This window comes from Vanessa tameamea, chromosome 7 (genome assembly GCF_037043105.1).
Source record: "Vanessa tameamea isolate UH-Manoa-2023 chromosome 7, ilVanTame1 primary haplotype, whole genome shotgun sequence".
Lineage (NCBI taxonomy): Eukaryota > Metazoa > Arthropoda > Insecta > Lepidoptera > Nymphalidae > Vanessa > Vanessa tameamea.
This window is the reverse complement of record NC_087315.1, coordinates 3,703,909-3,724,117: the sequence shown is the minus strand read 5'-3', so window position 1 is coordinate 3,724,117 and position 20,209 is coordinate 3,703,909. Positions and strand designations below refer to the sequence as shown.

Genomic DNA, 20,209 nt, shown 5'->3' with positions numbered 1-20,209 from the left:
GCGTTGGACAAAGTTGGACGAGACAAGTGCAGTACGACGTACTCAAATTGTGGGAACATTTTGTAAAATTATTCATACTGCCATTAATAAATACAATGCTTTACAATAATATAATGAACAGATCAGGTTTATACTTTAACTTTTGAGAACACAATATTATATTATTTTTAATATTTTCAGGTAACTTGTAATCTCTGTTTTCAAAGAATTACTAATGTTTTTTTTTTTATACGGCAATTTAGGGTAAAGCTTGAGTTAAAGCGGGTGTGGCAATGAGGATTTAATTTGAATTAAAATACTCAATTAACGCTGTAGTCTAGATATTTTTGACAAAATTCGGGGTAACAGTAAAGTACAATACTTCTCGTATAACTGAGCTTTGAGACTGGATACTGTCTATTAGATATTTTAACTAACCATGAATATAAACATTTCTTTGTTCTTAACATTAAATGAGATATAACAATATATAATTTTAAGTATACCTTTATTGTTTATTGTGTGTTTTTAAACAAAGAGTATAAGGAAAAAGTGTATGCCTACATTTTTATAGAAAAGTTCCACCATATTTTTATAATTACAAGTAAAAACATTTACCAATGAGTAAACCAAATAGTTATTTAAACTACACACAATTGTTATTATAATATATTTTTTATATTTTACTTTTAATAAATACTTTTATTTACTCCGTGTTGTGGTCGATGAGAAGAAAATAATTTTACATTATAAAAAAATGTTTGGAAAAATTATATATATGTAATACATGTACTCATAAATATTGAACAAAATACATTATCAAACAGCAACTTGATAATGCCATTTATCGGACCCAGGCTCAGTTAGTCTTCAAGTTATTTATTTACCTCTGACTCTAAAAATATGTCATTTACAACGACCCTTTAATTCAACAAGTCTAGCTACGAGCATCTGGACAAAAATATATAAATTATATATAATTCATTAATTTTTGTCATTCGGTATAATCTACAAATTATGCCATGATCGATCATCATCGTATTCAGACCTACGTTCGCTATTTAAACCAGCATCAATTATATTTATTATACACTAATAATAATTCCTTGGGTCCACTTCTATAAGAAAAATCCGCAAATACTTAACATGTTTAAAGACAAAAACATGTTAAATAAATAAGGCGTATTAATCGATAAAAGCATAGAGACTAAATTTTTTTTTTGTATTAAATTAACTTTAGAGAACTGGGACGGTCAGTGATTAAAAGACGTGAATCTTAACCGATGATTCTGAGATCGAACCCCACACAAGCAACACCGATTTCATGTACTTGTAATAAATTATCTCGTGCTTGGTGAAGAAGGAAAACATCGCAAAACCGTGCAGGTTAGGTACAGGATGAGAATCTGCCACGTGTATCCAGTATAAGGGGTCGTCTTATTGGAGGAACGTGGCGGAGTAAGTTATGAGCCTTCTCCTCAAAATGGAGAGGAGGCCTTTGTCTATGAGTGGGAGATTAACAGGTTGTTGATTCTCAATTATCTTACCTATGTAATTTAATTTGTTGGAAACAAGTAACGTCAGAGTATTTTGCCGGTTCTTCCGCGTTATTAATTTATTAGCTAACCGGTAGTAGCTTTAAACTTAATTAACAGATCTTTATGCATTTTATATATTTAGAACGTATTATTCAACCGTTTGTTTTTATTTTGTGATCATTTATATCAACGCAAATAATAAGTTTTAAGCGCTAACTGGTTATACTGATAAAATGACATCTTAATAAAACAATGAATTCGGTACATTATTTGCTGGAAGAGGTGGCTGACTGGTTAGATTATACATATACTTCGCAAAAATGATTATGGGTTTTAAATATATAACTTGCAAAGCAGTAATACTTAGTATTGTTGTTTCCAGTTTGAAATCTTGAAATCTTAGCTCCCAAGGTTGGTGGCGCATTATTGTTGGAAAGAATCGTTCATATTTGGGTGATGGGGAACATCAAGCCATTTGCTCATCCGCTTACATATACCATAAAAAAAATTCTCGATGGTAATGGGAAAATTCCCGAAAATCTGCAACAGCCGCCAACTCGCATTGTGTTAGAGTGGTGGAATATTCTTAAAACCTTCTAGTTAAAAGGAGAGGCTTGAGTTAAGCAATGGGATATTTACACCCTGTATTTTTTTTATATTTTAATTAAATCACAGATTGTTTTCGTAAAATTTGCGATAGCTTCCTAAATTTTCAAGTGTTTTCTTTTTTTAGTATTGCTTAATTAAAGCCTTGATGGCGGTCTCATGCCGTTGAATAATGCATGTTCTGTGTTATTCAGTTGAAGGGTAACGGCTTCTTTCAGCTTTTCAGTGCCTTCCAAATATTCTAATATAATATGCTAATATTTAAATTTACATATAATTCTATAGGAAATAAATCATTTGTATTTTAGGCCTAACAATATTCTTGAATTTGTTTATAAACTAGGTTTTACTCGTGATTCCTTATCTTATGTTGTTTTAGAAGCAAACATTAAGGTGAGGAGTTTTAGAGCCAAGGTGATTAAGTCAGTGTATTTAATTAGAGGCATATTTGTAATCAATCGTGATAATATACTTGGTGGTAGGGCTTTGTGCAAGCTCATTTGGGTTGGTATCACCTACTTATCAGATATTCTACCACCAAACAGCAGTACTCAGTATTGTTGTGTTCCCGTTGGAAGGGTGAGTGAGCCAGTGTAACTACAGGTACAAGGGACATAACATCTTAGTTCCCAAGGTTGGTGGCGTATTGGTGATTTAAGGAATGGTTAATATTTCTTACAGCACCATTGTCTAATGGCGATGGTGACCACTTACCATCAGGTGGCCCATTTGCTCGTCCGCCTACTGATATAATTAAAAAAAAAACATATTGTACGAAGTGGGCTACATTTTCGTTTTCTTTCATGATTACTATTTTTACATTTATTAATACTAAGACTAAAATAATAATATTAAAAAAAAATGAGAATATCCATATTGTACGTAAGCTCTGTATTATATGGTATATAGCCTCTTTGCTACACAGCCTCCTTGGCTCGTGACATATTCTAAGTCCCGGCACGTCCCATCTGGCTCGGACTCAATGCGGCTAGTAACAGATGTTTGTTCAATGAATATCTTATTTATTTATCACTATAACATCGATATATTATTTATTATGGTATTCCTGTATCGAACTTCGGATTATGTGACAAAATTGTATAGCCTATTAGTTTGTGCATATTTGTAAGGCTATTCTGCGCTATCAACACGGTCTCTTTATTAAAGTTTTTCTATCGATATCTAGAAGAAATAATTATTTTTTGTATTATACATTAAAATAATTTTACTTGATGTTAGCGCTTTGTACAAGCCCGTCTGGTTAGATATCATCTACTCATTCAAAGTTAACGTCAAAAATCTTTGTAGAATATAGAAGCGATACTCTTGCTTATTAAATTTTTTTAAAATGACTTATGTTACAATTATTGTTTTCATACATTACAAAAAATATTTTTTCGTTATTTTAAGGTGGCTCACTTATGTCACGAAAGAACTCATAGGAAATTTAAAAAATTACGTAATTAGTACAACGATAAGGTTTATCAAAATCAAAACCAAATTTTGCAAGAAATATAAAAAAAAATGTCTATTTCTTCTTAAAAGTATAACTCATTTAATGTACTTACACAATCGTTTATCTAAGATCTGGCTTTGATAGCTTACAAAATAAACAAATACCTACTTATTTTCTGCATTTCCTTGGAAGTTTGCCAGTTTTGGCTTAAGACGTGAGAATTTACTGAATACTAGCTTCAATGGAGATTTTTTGTGTATATTCTCTTGTCAAAATATAATTTAATTCTTAATTAAATATATCAATCTTCCTAAAGTTTTTATATAGAGCTGTGTCTAAGTTGTTATGGTAGAATTTCTTACGCCATACGTAGCTTTCTTTACGATGTTTTCCTTTACCATCGAGAATGAAATTTATTTATTTATTTTTTCAGAACATCTAACAGAATTAATAATTGTTATAATAAAATATATATAATACATTAAAATAAAGGTTTTTGCACTTCTAATTATAGAATATTAGAACATTATAAAAATCGTTTATTACCACCAAATGTGTTAGGTTTATTTTAGGTTAAGAATTATAAAATACAGTTATTGAATTGTAAACACAACGAATTGAAGACCTGGTGCTTTCTGGGTTTTGTATTAGTTTAGATCCTCTTAGTTACTACATCTGCATAGAGAATATTTAGAATGATATACGAGTATATATTTAATGAGTAGACACTCAATTTACAGGATTATAAACTACTGGTAGATAATGTTTAGGCTAAAAAGTACGCTAAAAAGTGCTGTTGTATCATTAGTGAAAAAAATTATTCAAGGGCGGAGAGCATCAAATAGCTTTAAGCTTCAGGCTTCAGTCGCGTAACGCGTTGACGCGGAGTGCACGTGTCGCATTGTGACGGAACAAAGTTTAGTTTTCGTGACGCACGGATCTAAAATTAACAAAGGTTAGTTAAATTTACGACTGACATTATTAACAATAAAAACTTTAAAAATACTTTTATCTTCGTATCAAATTATCAAAAATCTTTATTTTTAAATATAGATATACATACATATATATATGTATGTAGTTACTAAATCTATTTATTGGGTATCATATTTTAGTGACGAATTGATACCTTGTTTTATCGTAACGAACATTTGTGCATTTAATTACGGAAATCAAATATTATTTTTATATCGATTTAAAAAAAAATTGGTCCGCGATGAAAATTGGAACTGAATATGAAAACTTATTAGAAATCTAAAACATAAGTTGACTGAATATAAACTTGGTATAAATCAAGTTTGACTTTAACGGTTTTTCTGTTTGATAAATAAGGTTTATTATAGAAAACAAAAGTTTTTTTAAAAACATGCTCTTATTATATAAATACATATAGATATTGAAAGTGAGAAAATTTAGTAAGCATGTCATCACGAGAATTGTATGGATAATTTCAGTTCAACCAGGTTGGAAATATATTTTTTAATTGTTAAATATTAGGTAAAGTTAAACAGAAACTATTATAAAAAAAAAACCATATAAGATTACAAAAAAATAAATAAATAACTAAACTTATGTAAAAGTAACAAAAGATTTTTATAGTAAAATAATAATAGATGACTAAAGCTACTTTGTATAGACGTATTTTACTTTTAAAGACTGAAAATGTATCGTTGCTGGATACACAACGGGCAAAATTTCGTATAGTTTTCTCAGAGTTGGTTTACGTGTTCCACCCACTGGACCATCGGAGCTTTCCGCTGCTATTAGTAATTATAATTCATAAAAATATGATAATATATTATATTGGAATACTATATTGGAATAACAAGGGATAGGATTGAAATAATTGTGTACGAGTGTACGAGTATATATACGATAAATTAGTTTAGTTGCGGTACCGCAACACGCACCCGCAGTCTTAACATAACCTTCAGTGCCTAGTCACGATTGGGAATGACAAGAACTTCATATTGCGAGACGTGTGGGTACGAAATTCGGATCACGTGACACGCTTTTGTAATATTTGAAGGTCAATTATGTCTAGTTTTGCATAATTAATATTTTAATTTGACTAATTATAAATAACATTACATAGACATTTATTATCTCGTCTTCCGAATAAGACTAACCCTGTATCAATAATGATTATTTAAACGTTTGAATTTAAGCAAATTATAATACTATATTGAAATTTTGCATGAAAAATAAGAGAGAAATTCTGCCTGTTGCACTTCGTGTAACTTTTGTTAATCCAAACCTCAAATTTAGTTTGAGTATTGGTCTGCAATCAAGAATATATAAATAAATATAATGATTACTCATGTCTTAAATTTCTATATTTAAAAAAAAAATCCAGCTCTATCGTATCCTTATGGATCTTAACTTAAAGTAATTATTACAAACTTAAAAGACCAGAAAATAAAGTTAAAAAAGACCGTTTAAATCTAATTTATTTAATTTATGTTCTTACAAATCATCATATTATTTTTATACAAAAGTTTTATTTATTGTTAGATATTTGAATTTCGTAGCGAATATATACCCATGAAAATACGAAATCCATAATAGAAAAATTCAGTAACTATGATGTTTTATCGCCCAGTCAAAGTTTTGTTTCTATCTAACAAGCTAACCACTAGACATATCATACATAGATAAATAGACTTAGTACCAAATGACGTAGCAAGATGGAAGCCTCACTCCGATCAGATCCCGTTCATGAGAGTGAGCGAAAAAGGAATGCATATGTGCCTCTGTACATCATAGGTGTAAACCTAGCTACTCCTTGAACTTTATCGGCGTGGCCGCAATTCATTAAAGATAATTATTATTATTTCCGACAAAATATTTGCAAAATAGATTAACTTAGTTATTAAAGTCCAGTTATTTAGGGATGATTTAATTTTATTGGATACGGCTCTTTTCCCATTTCTGTGTAAGTCTACTTGCTTCACTGTTTTCAAGGAATGGAGGGTGTCTGTAATTAACCCCTCTAGGGCGGATATAACTCACTCCGCAGGGCACTTGCTTTTTGTAATTTATGAGAAACAAACTTTTCCACTTATTTGCTAGTCGAATGGAACTGCGTCTACTTGACGGAAACAAGGAAGTTATTGTGAATTATGGGATATATTCTGCACGCATTTTTTTGTTAAGGTGAATTTCGTACGGTTTCAAATGTGATCAATACACACTTTTAATAGGATTAAGTTGACTCTCGAAATTGATAAGTAATCCTTCGTATTATATTTTAAATTTAGTTCATCAGTATATTTTGATTAATAAAGAAAAATATATTCGCTGGCGTTATAGAGGTTAGTTTTCAGGTGTGAGGCATAAAAAGAAGCCCATGTCATTCCTTGTAGTACAAGCTTGCTTCATATAAAATTTTATTTAATTTGCTTTAATGGTTTTGCTCTGTAAGAGCAATAAACAGAAAGACAGGAAAAGGTTACTTTCGCTTTTATAATATTAGTATAGATACATTATAGTTCTCAGGAATAATGTAGCTTCCTAACAGTGATTTTTATTCACAATTTACCTATATATAACCAAACAAATTTTACCTCTATATTATATTAGTATAAATATGAATATTAACCAATCTGTATAGGATCAAGCCGTTTTTTATACTAGTTTTTTTCTTAATTATCTTTTTAAACGTTAAGTTTATTGTGGAATTAATTCGAATAAAATAAATATACACCTTTTAATTAGTCGAAGTTTAAATGCCCATTATAAGTATATTATTTAGGAGTTAGCTTACCAAACATTGCGTACCGAGAAATTAAAAACATATAAATAATTCCTTAAATTCTTACTAAAAATTGCAAGGTAAGGAGAAATTACCAACAACTAATAATGTTCAATAAACTTGTAATCATTTAATGTAAACGCAAGCAAATATGTACAAAGGTAACCTTATTATATTAAACGCGGTATCTTCCAGACAACCTTTGATCAGCAAAGACGTAGCTAACGCGGTTTGTAGGTGAATAGACTTACCCGTTATTAAAATATATTAAGAACTAGTTGTCGTACTCTGCTTCTCTCACTGTTTAGCAGTTGTTCGTCTGGTTTTAGGCATAAGAAAGTAGCTTATGTAATTTCGTAACGTTCAAGCTTGCTTCTTGATACAAGTTTTTGCTTAATGCAACTGGGAATAAAATATATGTAAACTACCTTGCTTAATATAAAAGTAGACACAAATAGGCAATTATGAAATACTATGCCCGATGAAACTTCCACATAACCGGAATCATCCAACTTATCCGAAATATTAGAGTTTTCAGATAATCTACTCTGTCTATACCAAAATTTCGAAACTAAAAGGAACACGGAACTCATAGGTTTCTCAAGCGTATGTGCAAACTTTCGTCCCTTATTTTACCATCTTAGGGTATGAATTTTTAAAACCACTGACTCAACTGATGTTTATTTATAAACAACACTTTTCATATATTATATAACTTAAAAATATAATTTTTATAAAAAATTGAACACCTATTTTAATTCATTAGAGGATGTTTTTTTACTTTTATGTATTAGTGCTCATGAATGTTATACTATAGTAATCATCGTCGTTGCTTATAAGCAACGACTTTGCAAAATTTCATGCTGAGCGCATTTGGGCTATATGTCAGTCAGTGTAAGAGATTTATTCAGTATAAAATGAGTACTAAGTCAAACATAATGTCGTTTGAAGCATTTAATTGGAGACCTATAGCTAAACAGAATAGGAACAAGAATAAACCTAAATGTGATAGTTGATTTGATCATTGTGAAAAATTATGATTTATACATAAAAAAATAAAAAAAATCTATAACGTAAAGATGTGTTTTTTGCAAACACACGAACAAATACAATTAGATATACGTTTACGGGTTTACGGTTGAATTTTGACAGTAGAATGAGCGCAATGTATAAGATATCAAAACATTTCGTAGTAATCTAATTTAAGACTGTGCCTGTTTCTTGTAAAAATAATGTAAAAACATCAATGAGATAATATTAAATACGTTAAAATTAGATGGTAATTTAATTTAATATTATTACCATTGTTAAACACGATATGACAAAATATTAAAATCTATTCTTATAAAATCGTTTGTCCTGATGACCTTTGAAATTACCGGGCACTAGACTGTAAAGCTGAAATTTGGAACATATATTTATTTTATAACGTAAGCATCCGCTTATTAGGGATTTTTAAAATTTGAATTTTAAGGGTCTTTAACGGAATGGGAAACTGTCCGAAGCCGACACAGGTAGATAGTAAATCCCAAGATCATGTACACAATGTGTTTATTAAAATAAGCACAAATTTCAATATACCTAAATCGACATAGTATTCACAAAATATTAAAAAGCTCAAAATATTTAACAGTTCTACAATATAAGTGCACTCAAATTCTGAACAGTTAAGTGAAACATAAAAAAAAAAAAATACTGAAGAGCTATACTTGGAGATTGAAAACAATTGCAAACATATAATTGGATACGCAAATAATTCACTGTTTGTCTTCACTCGAAGCACTCCACTTTACTTCCACGGATCACTTATGGATTAAAACGAAGTGTAATGCAGCTCATATTTGAGTGTTCTTTTAAATTGTGGAGTACTTTTATGTTTTTTTAGTGACGAGTCTACATTTTCAGCCGTTTTGTTTTGTCAGAGAGCATTCTGTATTGGAGAAGCGGAATACTAATAAATTCATATTGTTTTAAGTATATTACTTTACACGAATATTTCCTTGAAGGGTTTATATTTTACATTGATTAAATAAAATAGTAATTTGTAAATTTGAATTTCTGTTTTTTTTTTTAAAATGATATAGAGCTCCATAGTATACGAGACGTAGCGATGTGAAAGACGCAGGTTAAATACTGTTTTAAACTATTCTATAAAAATGTAATATAGGCTACATGGGATACATTTTGGTATTCTTGGTGAGTTTTACAGAAAACAACTAGTAAGATATTATTTCTTTGATCAAAAACTATAATTAACGATCTAAAACAGATTCGTCATTATATTAATTAACTACAAAAAAAAACTTTTAAGTAGATTAATTCCATTTAACGATATTGAACAAACAGCAGATCGTGGCATTGCCGATAATACCAGTATAAAATATAAATCAACTAGCCCGTATGAATGACAATTATAAAATTAGTTTAATACTTTGGTAGAAAACGGTGGACGGTGCATTGTCGTTATAAGAAGAGTCGATAAAAATACTTTATTCAATCACTTTTGAAGCATCATGTTAGAGATTCAGAATGTAGAGTCCAATGGGAAGAAGATACTTTTAGTTCCTGCCTAACCTCGTTACCTCGCTTAGCCATTAGTGCACGGGCTTGCCATTTTGGTCGATTGTGTAATTATGTGTGTGTCTGTGTGCGTACGATTCTCAAGGTCACTTAGCTTTTGTAGTCTTCTTAATTGAATTACATGTAACAAATATATATAAAATATTAGCGAACCGCCTCGGCATCACACGGATGCAATTCACTAAAAAAGACAATGTATGGTACAAAATATAATTTATACTCAGAAAAAATGCAACATTTGCAAACGAACCAAATTTTACATCCATTTTTCAATATTATTATAGATTTAATTTATATGTTCGAACAACAACAATTTGACTTTAAATAATGAATATCGTTTATACGATATATTTGTATAGTAGTATAGTTTTGATTATTAGCTGTAACTACAATCAAAAAATGTATACATGTGTAGCAAAACGTCAAAGTAATAAAATTTCATGCAATTTAATTTAACCGTATTTTAAGCCGGTTCAGACCGGTGTAAACCGGTTAAAAAGTGCATTCAAAGGCCAAATTGAATAAAATACAGTTTGATCATGATTGAATAGAATACGGTAGAATATAATTTAAATAAATGCTTTAGAAAACAAATACTTTCTTTTTAGGTCGATGCATAATATACAATTGCACGCTTGAACCAAATACTCGCCCGCTACTTGTTCTCCACGAGTCTCGAGGCCTCGCCACCGTGGCCGCGCTAATGGACTCCGGTTGTTACTTATGTCGGAAGTTATAAGCTTTTCGCGTTTTAAAAACGTTTTCTTTAGTTGCCTGGATTTTTTTAAAGGTTTTGTTTTTTTTTTGTTTTGTTTAATATATAATAACTAACGCTATTTTCAGTACGATTTTATACCCAAATATGATTTTCCGTCATCAGACCTACTTGTGAAATAGCAACTCAGTATTGTTATGTCTCAGTACTGATACTATTTTGCTTTTTCATTGTTTATGTTACTCCTCGTGTTCTGGTTTAATGGCTGAAAACTAGGGACATAATAAAACTCTGATTCCCTTCGCATTATTAATAAAAATGATGTTTTTTTTGCTTATTTTTTTTGGTTTCATTACACTTGTATCTCCTTTCTTGTTCTATATTTAATTTAAGATGTTATTGATGTTTATGTCTATTGGGTGAAAAATAGGCGTCAGAGTTTACATTATTGTTTTTTACTACTGATGATTAAAAAAAACCTGCAAGAATAATCTTGAATACTTGTAATAAGAATACTTTGCTTTTGGAATAACTCAAACAGAAATATCGCAGATAGAAATGACTATTATTTTCCCTGTTATTTTTTTCAAAACAGTCGCTATCGCTTATTTTTGAGGTGGCTCAGAAATGGAGCTCTTAAGAAAATGGTTTTCAATGTAGGCACGGAGCGGTCCCCAGCGGAACGCCTCCCGTTTGTTACTCGCTTCGAGTGTCACTCTGTTTATGTGCGGAGCAACATTCATAGGGGTCATTAAAAACTGAGATTCTAGACCGGGAAATATTAATCCCTGTAGTATTTCAAATAATTGAAATATACATTTTTCAGTTTTTATTCAACCAGTTCATGCATCTTTTCACTTTTGTTTAATGCTAAACAAATTGTATAAAGTAATATTTTCCATAGAAATACAGTATGTTTTTTTAAATATCTGGAATAAGAATAAATATATTATACAATAAATGTAGTACTAATTTGTCCCGGGAAGTTTAAGTATTATATAGAAATTTAGTATTGAGATACTGAGTATCTCGATACTAAATTTCATTAAATCGGTTCAGTGGTTTATGAGTGAAGGGGTAACAGACAGAGTTACTTTCGCATTTACAATATTAGTATAGAATATTAAAAACCAAAAAATCCTATCCATTCAATATTTTTCTATACTTATAAAAGCGAAATACAACTTAATGATTAATCACGAAATCTCAGAAAAGTTTGGCTTGGTGTAGACGCTAAGAACGGATTTTACGAAACTCCACCCCTAAGGGATTAAAAAGCGGGTAAAACCGCAGGTTCAGCTAGTAGAACTATATTCATTATGTAGTGTATTGTAAACGTATATATGTATCTCATAAATCACGTTGCATTCACATGCAACGCAAACTAATGCAAGCAGCACCAAATTCTCATGTGATTAATTTGTGCTGACAATGTAATAAAATCTAAAATATCCCGAGAAGATCTACAAACGTCTGATAGGATTCTGTCAAATTTAATTAAGCTCTATAATCTATCTGGACAGATGTCTCTCCATTTGACCAAAGTCCAGTAGTGAGAAATAGGCTGTCACCATGTTCCTTTACATGTTGTATTATATATATCGTATATTAATTTGATATTATATATTTAGATGGTAACACAGAATCTTCTTATTGCCATTATGGCAACGAATGTCCCCAGCGCGTCTACGGCGTTGTCGGCGTAACATTTCTTTAAATTATTACACTCGCCAACTAATAAATGTAATGTTTATATAAAAAAAAATATAATAAACATAATATTATATAAGTGATTAAAGCAAGATGTATTGATTTTCATCTTGGATATATAGATTTAATTTTATTAAGTATGTCTATATATGTATGTATTTCGATGACAAGAAGTACGTACTGAGTTTATATTTATTTATTATTTTAGCTTTGAATTTAATTCGATAAATTGTTCGGCGTTAAAATATAAGACATAAAATATAATACAAAAAAAAAAAACAAATGTTTCTGGGTTAAATATGGTTTCTGAAATAAACGAATTAAATTGATGAAAATATAAAAAAACAATTGTGTGAAAAAGTAATTAATGTTTGAAAAGATTTTTTTTTTCCATATTTCAGAAAATTACATTTGTGTAATTAAAAAAAGTAGGTAACACTAAATGTGTGCTCATTTTTTTTTAATTAAAAAGAAACTTTTTAATTTCATTTAAGTAGGTCATAGGGCCTTTGTTCCCAACGACAATTCTCGTAGGCACCGTTGAAAACTTGCCTTCTGACATTTAATAATACTTGTATGTACTTCTATCTGTTCGGAGTTTAGATATATTATTATTATTAGGCATTTGCGTACATGACTAGTTTTTATTATTGGTGTGATTGTGGAACCACTTGAATATTCTTAGTTCCTTAAACATGTACTAAAAATATTTTTTTAAGAAACATAGGTTTATATTACAAATAACACACCGAGACAGACACTACCGAAATTATAAAATAATAAAGAGTTTATTCGAATAACTAATATCAGTTTCGTTTCTGTAAGCTATCTATGTCAATTTATATAAGTGACAAATATGTACGTTTTTATATTTATAATTAAATATAAAGTAAAATTCTTTAAATATATCACTGCTGGCAAAGGCCTTCCCTTTTGAGAAAAAGGTTTGGGGCTTCCTCCATCTCGCTGCTCTAATGCGTGTTGGTGGATACACATGTGGCAGAATTTCATTGAAAATAGGCACATGCAGGTTTCTTCAAGATGTTTTTCTTCACCGCCGAGCACGAGATGAATTATAAACACAAATTAAACACATGAAAATTCAGTGGTGCTTGCCTGCTTTTGAACCCGCTATCATCGGCTAAGGTGGCACTGGGTCATCTCGGCTTTATCAGAAACACTTTAATTAAAGTCGAGACATAGTCCATTAGAGACATAATTAAACAAATATAAAATCTAAAATGTTTAATATCGCTACCCAATCTGTGTTAAGGTGCATTTTGGTTTATGTTCCGAATCCATCTCCTTAATGAGTCCAGTGGGACCTTCACGATTTGTTAAAATTTGAAACAACTGCCTGGTTGGTCGAGCGATAGCTGTAATATAGTACGATGGATACCGAGGTACTAGATAGGATCAACAAAAGTTTTGGGTGATTCTATTAAGACGTTATCAGTACCAGCTAACAGTTCGGTTCAAAGGTGGCAGCGTTCTATTGCTGTTAATCTTGCACCTGATCTCTCTCCACGTCACTCGTGATATCAGAATGAAGGAATAGAGAGAGAGCTATCTTTACGCACTCACGTCTGAGAATTTCTTGCCATACTATTTTTTTATATATTATAAATATTATTTACGTTAATTTTTTTCTACTTCGTAATACACAAATGAGGTCGTGTTAGTGGCAAACCTTACTCCAGTAAATTTGTCTCTAGGTACATATTGTGCAAAGTTACTTCATATTTTGCGCTGCGTCAAATTTTTAAGATACTTATTAAAAAGTTTTAATATTTTAAAAGCTTGAAAATTGTGTACAATTTTTTTTTATGTAAATAAGTAATACGTAAGCTTAAGTATATTTTTCTATAAGTAAAGGCGTTTTATTAGCATCGAAGTGCTTTAAAGACGTAAAAAACAAAATATACTGTATTCAAGTAATTCAGGTTCAAATTCAAAGTAAAGCTACTAGCGTCGTGCCGGTTCAGTTTCAAAATCAAAATATTCTATATTCAAAATCAAATTATTTATATATCATTCAAGTAGGCTCATAAAAGCACCTTTGAGTCGTTATATTGTTGTGTTGAACTAAATGTAAAGCTACCACCAGGTCGGAAAGGAGCGAAAGGAACCGAAGAATAAAAATCAAATTTGATGTTACACATCCACCGGGAATCCCGTGCCGACCGTATTTTATGTGACTATCAAACGTCGTTTACATATATTATATACATACTTAGTACTTTTTTAATTATTTCTAAAAAAGAATACTAGTAGCAATGACCTCGGTTGCATTTGCTCGTAACGGTAATGAACATCGCGCTTGTTAAGCGAGGGAAGGCGGCCATAACTGACACTCGCATTTATTGCTCACAATAGACGTATGCCCTAGTTTTGCATAACTTAAATAAAAAGAAATGTTTTATACGAAATGATTTTTTTACGGTTTTAATAATTGAATGTTATGTTATGTATCTGTACTAATATGACGGAGTCGTTAAGCATATCCGTGCTTATCGCATAATATATTATATTGAGAATGGAAATAAATTATATATTATATGACATCAAGACATGTCATATAGTAGGTAGCAGTAACGTCTAGCAAGTGAAACCAGAGCAGTCATTAATACTTTTATATCTTAAAAATATTGGCAGACTTACAAACATATAATTCAGAATATATATATAAGTTCAACTTAGTATTAATTATTAATACAAAAATATTATAGTAATAAGCTAGTTAGTAGTGACTTTCGTAAGGAAGCATATTTTTTCAGTACTTACTGTATCACGTGAAGAATTGTACACACATTTTCCATAACACAAGTGCTTTAGTTACTTACATTGGGATCAGAGTAATGTATGTGATGTTGTCCAATATTTATTTATTTATTTAGAATTGTTTTCTTAGATAGATTAGACTTTGGTTATAAGACGTACATTTTTTAAGTTTATTCAATATAAATATAGATAATATTTGAAATAATTAGTACACATTAATCCTAATTTTTTTTTACACGTTAACATGAAAACAAAAGTTAGCTCATTACGACCTACAGATATATATAATATGTATATTCGTCGGTGTATTTTTGAACTCCACAAACGTCAGCTGACGATGTTGCCCCGAGGGAGTTATTTACTTCCGTTTCACGTGCTTGTTTATTTAATTCAATTATTAACGATCAAATAAGCTTGATGAATTTGTAAACAAAATATTTGGCACGTCATATAAAATTAACTCAATTCGCAATTGTTTTTATTTAAAATATAAATATCAGATTATCTTTCTATAACAATTTAATATTTTATTTTCGTAAACCGAAGTAGTCCAGTAGTTTATAATGTGAATCTGAACGTAAGGTAGTGGATTCATAAACATATCATCCCATGTGTATCAGTGAAATCCTCGTTAATGAAATGTATTATTTTATATATAGGTAAGCTAATCCGCAATAAGTCCTACCGCCAAGTCATAAATTATTATTGAGAACTTCTTGGGAGTGTTGTGAGTAAAACGTCGCAACGTAAAATTAATCGTTCCTGATGCAAAAATAGTTTAAACTTCTGTCACGTGTATTGAATAGTTACGCTGTTTATTTTGTGGAAATATTGCGCTTAGAATAAATCTTGCGCTAAGAATACAAATCTTAAGATTTGATTGTGGTATACGAATACTATATATGTGTATATGTATGTATATTTTTTTATTAATTATGGTGTCGGAGGATTTGTATAACAGAAATTGATCAAATTAATTAAAATTTTATCATATTGTCAAACCTTGAGATTTTTAATAATGTGTTTATCTCATCACTAATAACTTTAACAGAGTACTGTGAGAACAATCATTATCTCTTTACCGTCTCCTTTTAGTATTATATGTGTTTATGTCATAGCTCATCGTGTGATATAAGCATTGTGATATTATTAAACAAGACAGATAAACTATATTAATCGATGAAGGAAAAAGGCTTTTCGATTTAAATAAATATAATTAAAACACTTTGTTTCCACTGGCAACGTTTTTTACATCAGATAGAGTTTACCATGCATTATTTTATATTACCATATATTTAAAAATGGTAACATGATCCAAGCCATCAAAATTTCAATCGAATAAAATAGTCGATCCACAAAGAAAACATGTTTATTATACTTGATGTTTTATTTCTATCTTTATATTCAAGTAGACTTTTACAAGCGCTTTTGAAGCGTCATTTAACAAACTATATTAAGCGCAGCTACCGAGAAGAACCGACAAGAGACTCAGTAGTTATTCAGTTTCAACATTTAAAAATACAAACTTATGTTAGTTAAATACAATTGTATATGTATATAATAGATCCTGCCTGGACGTCTACGTAAACCGTAAGTCATACTTAGATTAGTTCATTCGCCGCCCACCGTGAACAAAGTCTCTTTATCCCAGTATTTACCTGTTACGATATCTTATGAGCGATTTATACCTTGGATATTTCTATCCCAGATGTCACTCAGTCAGGTGTCTTTCGATAGTTGTTAATATGGTAACACAGAGGTTATTTTTTTGATATATTATATCAATTTATCATTTCAAATAAGTAAAGACATACTTTATTCAAATAGGCTTTTGTAAGCACTTTTGAATCGTCATTTAAGGAAATTGTACTGACAGAAACGAAAGGAGAAAGTCAATGAAATTTAAAGTTAATCGATTAAATAAAATTTTCATATAATGGTCTTATTATATATGGAAATATGGATACAAAAATTATTAATTACAGGATTTTTACTGGAATTTGATGCGAATAGACTCGCAGCTAGTAATCAATAAATCAAATACTAACTCCAGTCCTTGATCCAGTTCAGCCTAGGCTTAGGTCTGTTTGTGCCGCGGCTACACAATGGGGTCGCAATATCGTGCGACGCCGAATAACTCGCCATTTGCATACAAACAGCTCTCGTTGAGTCCCGGCTATAACTCCTCGCGCTTAATATTATCTCTGGTTAGAAGGAGTTAATTAAAAAACATAATAAAACATAATCAGCCTGTAAATTTCCCATTGCTGGGCTAAGGCCTCCTCTCCCGTTGAGGAGAAGGTTTGGAGCATATTCCACCAAGCTGCTCCATTGCGGGTTGGTGGAATACACATGTGGCAGAATTTCGTTTAAATTAGACACATGCAGGTTTCCTCACGATGTTTTCCTTCACCGCCGAGCACGAGATGAATTATAAACACAAATTAAGCACATGAAAATTCAGTGGTACCTGCCTGGGTTTGAACCCGAAATCATCGGTTAAGATGCACGCGTTCTAATCACTGGGCCATCTCGGCTCAATGTCAATCAATTAAAAAAAAATGTTTCAATCAAAAAATTTATTAATTTCTTTCCTTTTGTTATAAAAGTTTAAAGGTTATTAATAATATTAGATGTAGCGTTGACTATATTATTAAATGGTCTTGTTAGTAAAATGCCTAACTTATGTTATGGCTGCAGATGCCATTAACAAATTATCAGGTAACCTTTAAAATCATGTAAATATATATGCTTTTAATTTATTTTGATATTTGACACGCCACAATATATTTAAAAAAATACTTTAAGTATATCAAATACTAACTGTAATTTAAATACAGTACATTAACTGCATGTATTATTGAATTTAATATAATTCTTGGCGGTTTTGTGCAGGCCCCTGAGGGTAGAGGTACCCACTCATCAGATATTCTAGCGACAAACAGCAATGTATAGTATTGATGTTCCGATTTAAAGATAGAGTGAGCCAGTGTAAACACAAAGGATGTTTTTTTTTAAATCAATGTTGGTAGCCTAAAAACGATAACGTAAGGGATGTTTAAAATTATTTAAAGTGTCTATGTTGAATGTATATGGATGCTGTTAGCCAGTTAGCCTTCCTATATTGCAATAAACGTGTATTAAATACGACCAAAGTTGCATATAATAAAGCGGCTATTTGGACTTTTTTTTGTTACGCATTATCTGCGAGGCTCAGGTAAAGGATGACAATCGCAAAGCTGACAGATCTGGCTTAATTAAAATGTCTAATGAAAGTGCACCCTCCTCCCTCTCCACGTCACCCTTCGGAGAGCCTATGCTATGTTCGAGCTACTTAACTACGGTTTTCAAGGATTTCCGATTTTGATTAAGTAAACCGGACGGATATAATGGTTAATGATTTTTTCACATTCATTAATAAATATCAGATTTACTAAAAAATAAAATTGATTAAATTAATATTCATTGTAATCAACCGAAATATATTTAACACACCTAAAATATTTTGTCATCAGTAAAGTTTATTTCACGGTACGATAAAACAGTTTCTTGTAATATATTTTAAGATTAACTTGTTACATTTTTTAATACTTCAAAAATAATGCAACATTATTTTTTAAAAACTAAAGAGTATAATATTTCGATCTTCCAGTTTTTTCACTTCCAGTGTAATCGTATGCAGCTATTTTATTTAAAGGTAATATTTATAGATTTCTGAACCTAAACAACGTTACATATACGTAATAAATTTATATCAAAGTACATACGTCGAAACTTTCACGAGTGTTGACGATGTACATACAAATATACCTATATTGATAAACGCATAAAACCAACTAAGAAATACAGAACACAACCAGACAGTTACAATTTTCTACCAGACGATTATAAATAACTTTCAGAAGGTAACCCTAGCAAAAAAAATAATTGTGTTTGGTGTTAAAATAATACTATCCGTATTTATTTACACGGACTTTTTCAACTACAAGACTTTTGTATTGTTTTTATTATAAATCAACGTCATATTGTTGCTACTAGTGGTGGGGATACTAGATTGTATAATTGGAAACAAAATTTGTATAATTAAGTGAGCTTGTGTATCCGTTGTGTATAATAGACTATCTTGTATTCATAAAATGTCAGACGACTTTACATTGTAGGTAAAAAAATAAAAAAAACTTGTTACCATTTATTCCGGTCAAAATTTTTACAGTATTATATAGAAACCTTTTTATTAAATAGCTATCTACAAATACCAGGTCCTTGAAAAAAAATAAGTACTTTACATTTTTTTAATTAAAAGTATCAACACTCATAAAGTCTACGCTCTGTGTTCATGCAAATAAATTTAAACAGCAACAGAATTAGAGTCGCTTAATCTCCGAAAAATTTATGGTTCTTTGTTGGTTAACGGCGCGTTTTAGTGCTATTTTAGAATGTTTAGCGATATAATAGTATCCATTATATTATTACAATTTTTCCTTGTCTACGACGATTAGGGTAAGTTTTTTTTATACTGTCTATGAGAGATGATAAGGTATATGTTTAAAATAAGAGTAAAAATGTCATCATGTTATTTAGTTTAGTTTAGTTGTCTCACGCGGCTTCATTTGCGTTTTAGAGTTTCGCTGTAAGGTTTTAGGTATAACAAAGTAGCTTATGTCCTTTCTAGGAGTACAAGCTTCTTTCATATCAAATTTTATCAAATTCGGTTCTGTATTTTGGCCGTGAGAGAGTTACAGATGGCACACGATGTTTTGCTACACCGTTGCACTGATCGTAAGAATATATTCCAAATGTGTATCCAGTTTTCTACTCGCACTGGAGCAGCAGCATTAAATAAGCTATAAACCTTCTCCGTTAAAAAGAGTGTAAAGGCAATCTTAGTCCAAAAAGATATACCCAATTCACCTTTGAGCAAAGACGGAATTAATATAAGTAATTGAAACCGAACATATTAACATTTCGCTACGTATTTCGTTTTATACATTATATTTAAGATTTAATCGTAACTACTTTTTTTCTTTTTCTAACCAACTTGACGATAACAGTTCGAACTCTGTTGAAACGTTCGAAAAAAATATAATTAA

At 30.4% G+C, this 20,209-nt stretch overlaps 2 protein-coding genes across 6 annotated transcripts in view; one reads left to right on the top strand and one right to left on the bottom strand.

Annotated features, from left to right (window-relative positions):
- Positions 1-20,209, bottom strand: part of LOC113401172 (large ribosomal subunit protein eL24) — a 424,188-nt gene that overhangs the window by 218,957 nt on the left and 185,022 nt on the right. The gene's annotated exons all lie outside the window — the stretch shown is intronic.
- LOC113404400 (EGFR adapter protein-like) overlaps positions 1-20,209 on the top strand; it is a 120,113-nt gene that overhangs the window by 47,436 nt on the left and 52,468 nt on the right. Inside the window, exon 1 of one of the 5 annotated variants that reach the window (XM_026645279.2) lies at positions 4,432-4,534. The exons of 3 other annotated variants lie outside the window; for them this stretch is intronic. The gene's annotated coding sequence lies outside the window, so the exon portion shown is untranslated. Of the gene's footprint in view, positions 1-4,431; positions 4,535-20,209 lie in introns of those variants that run through there. One more of the 5 variants, XM_026645280.2, reaches the window with a different exon arrangement.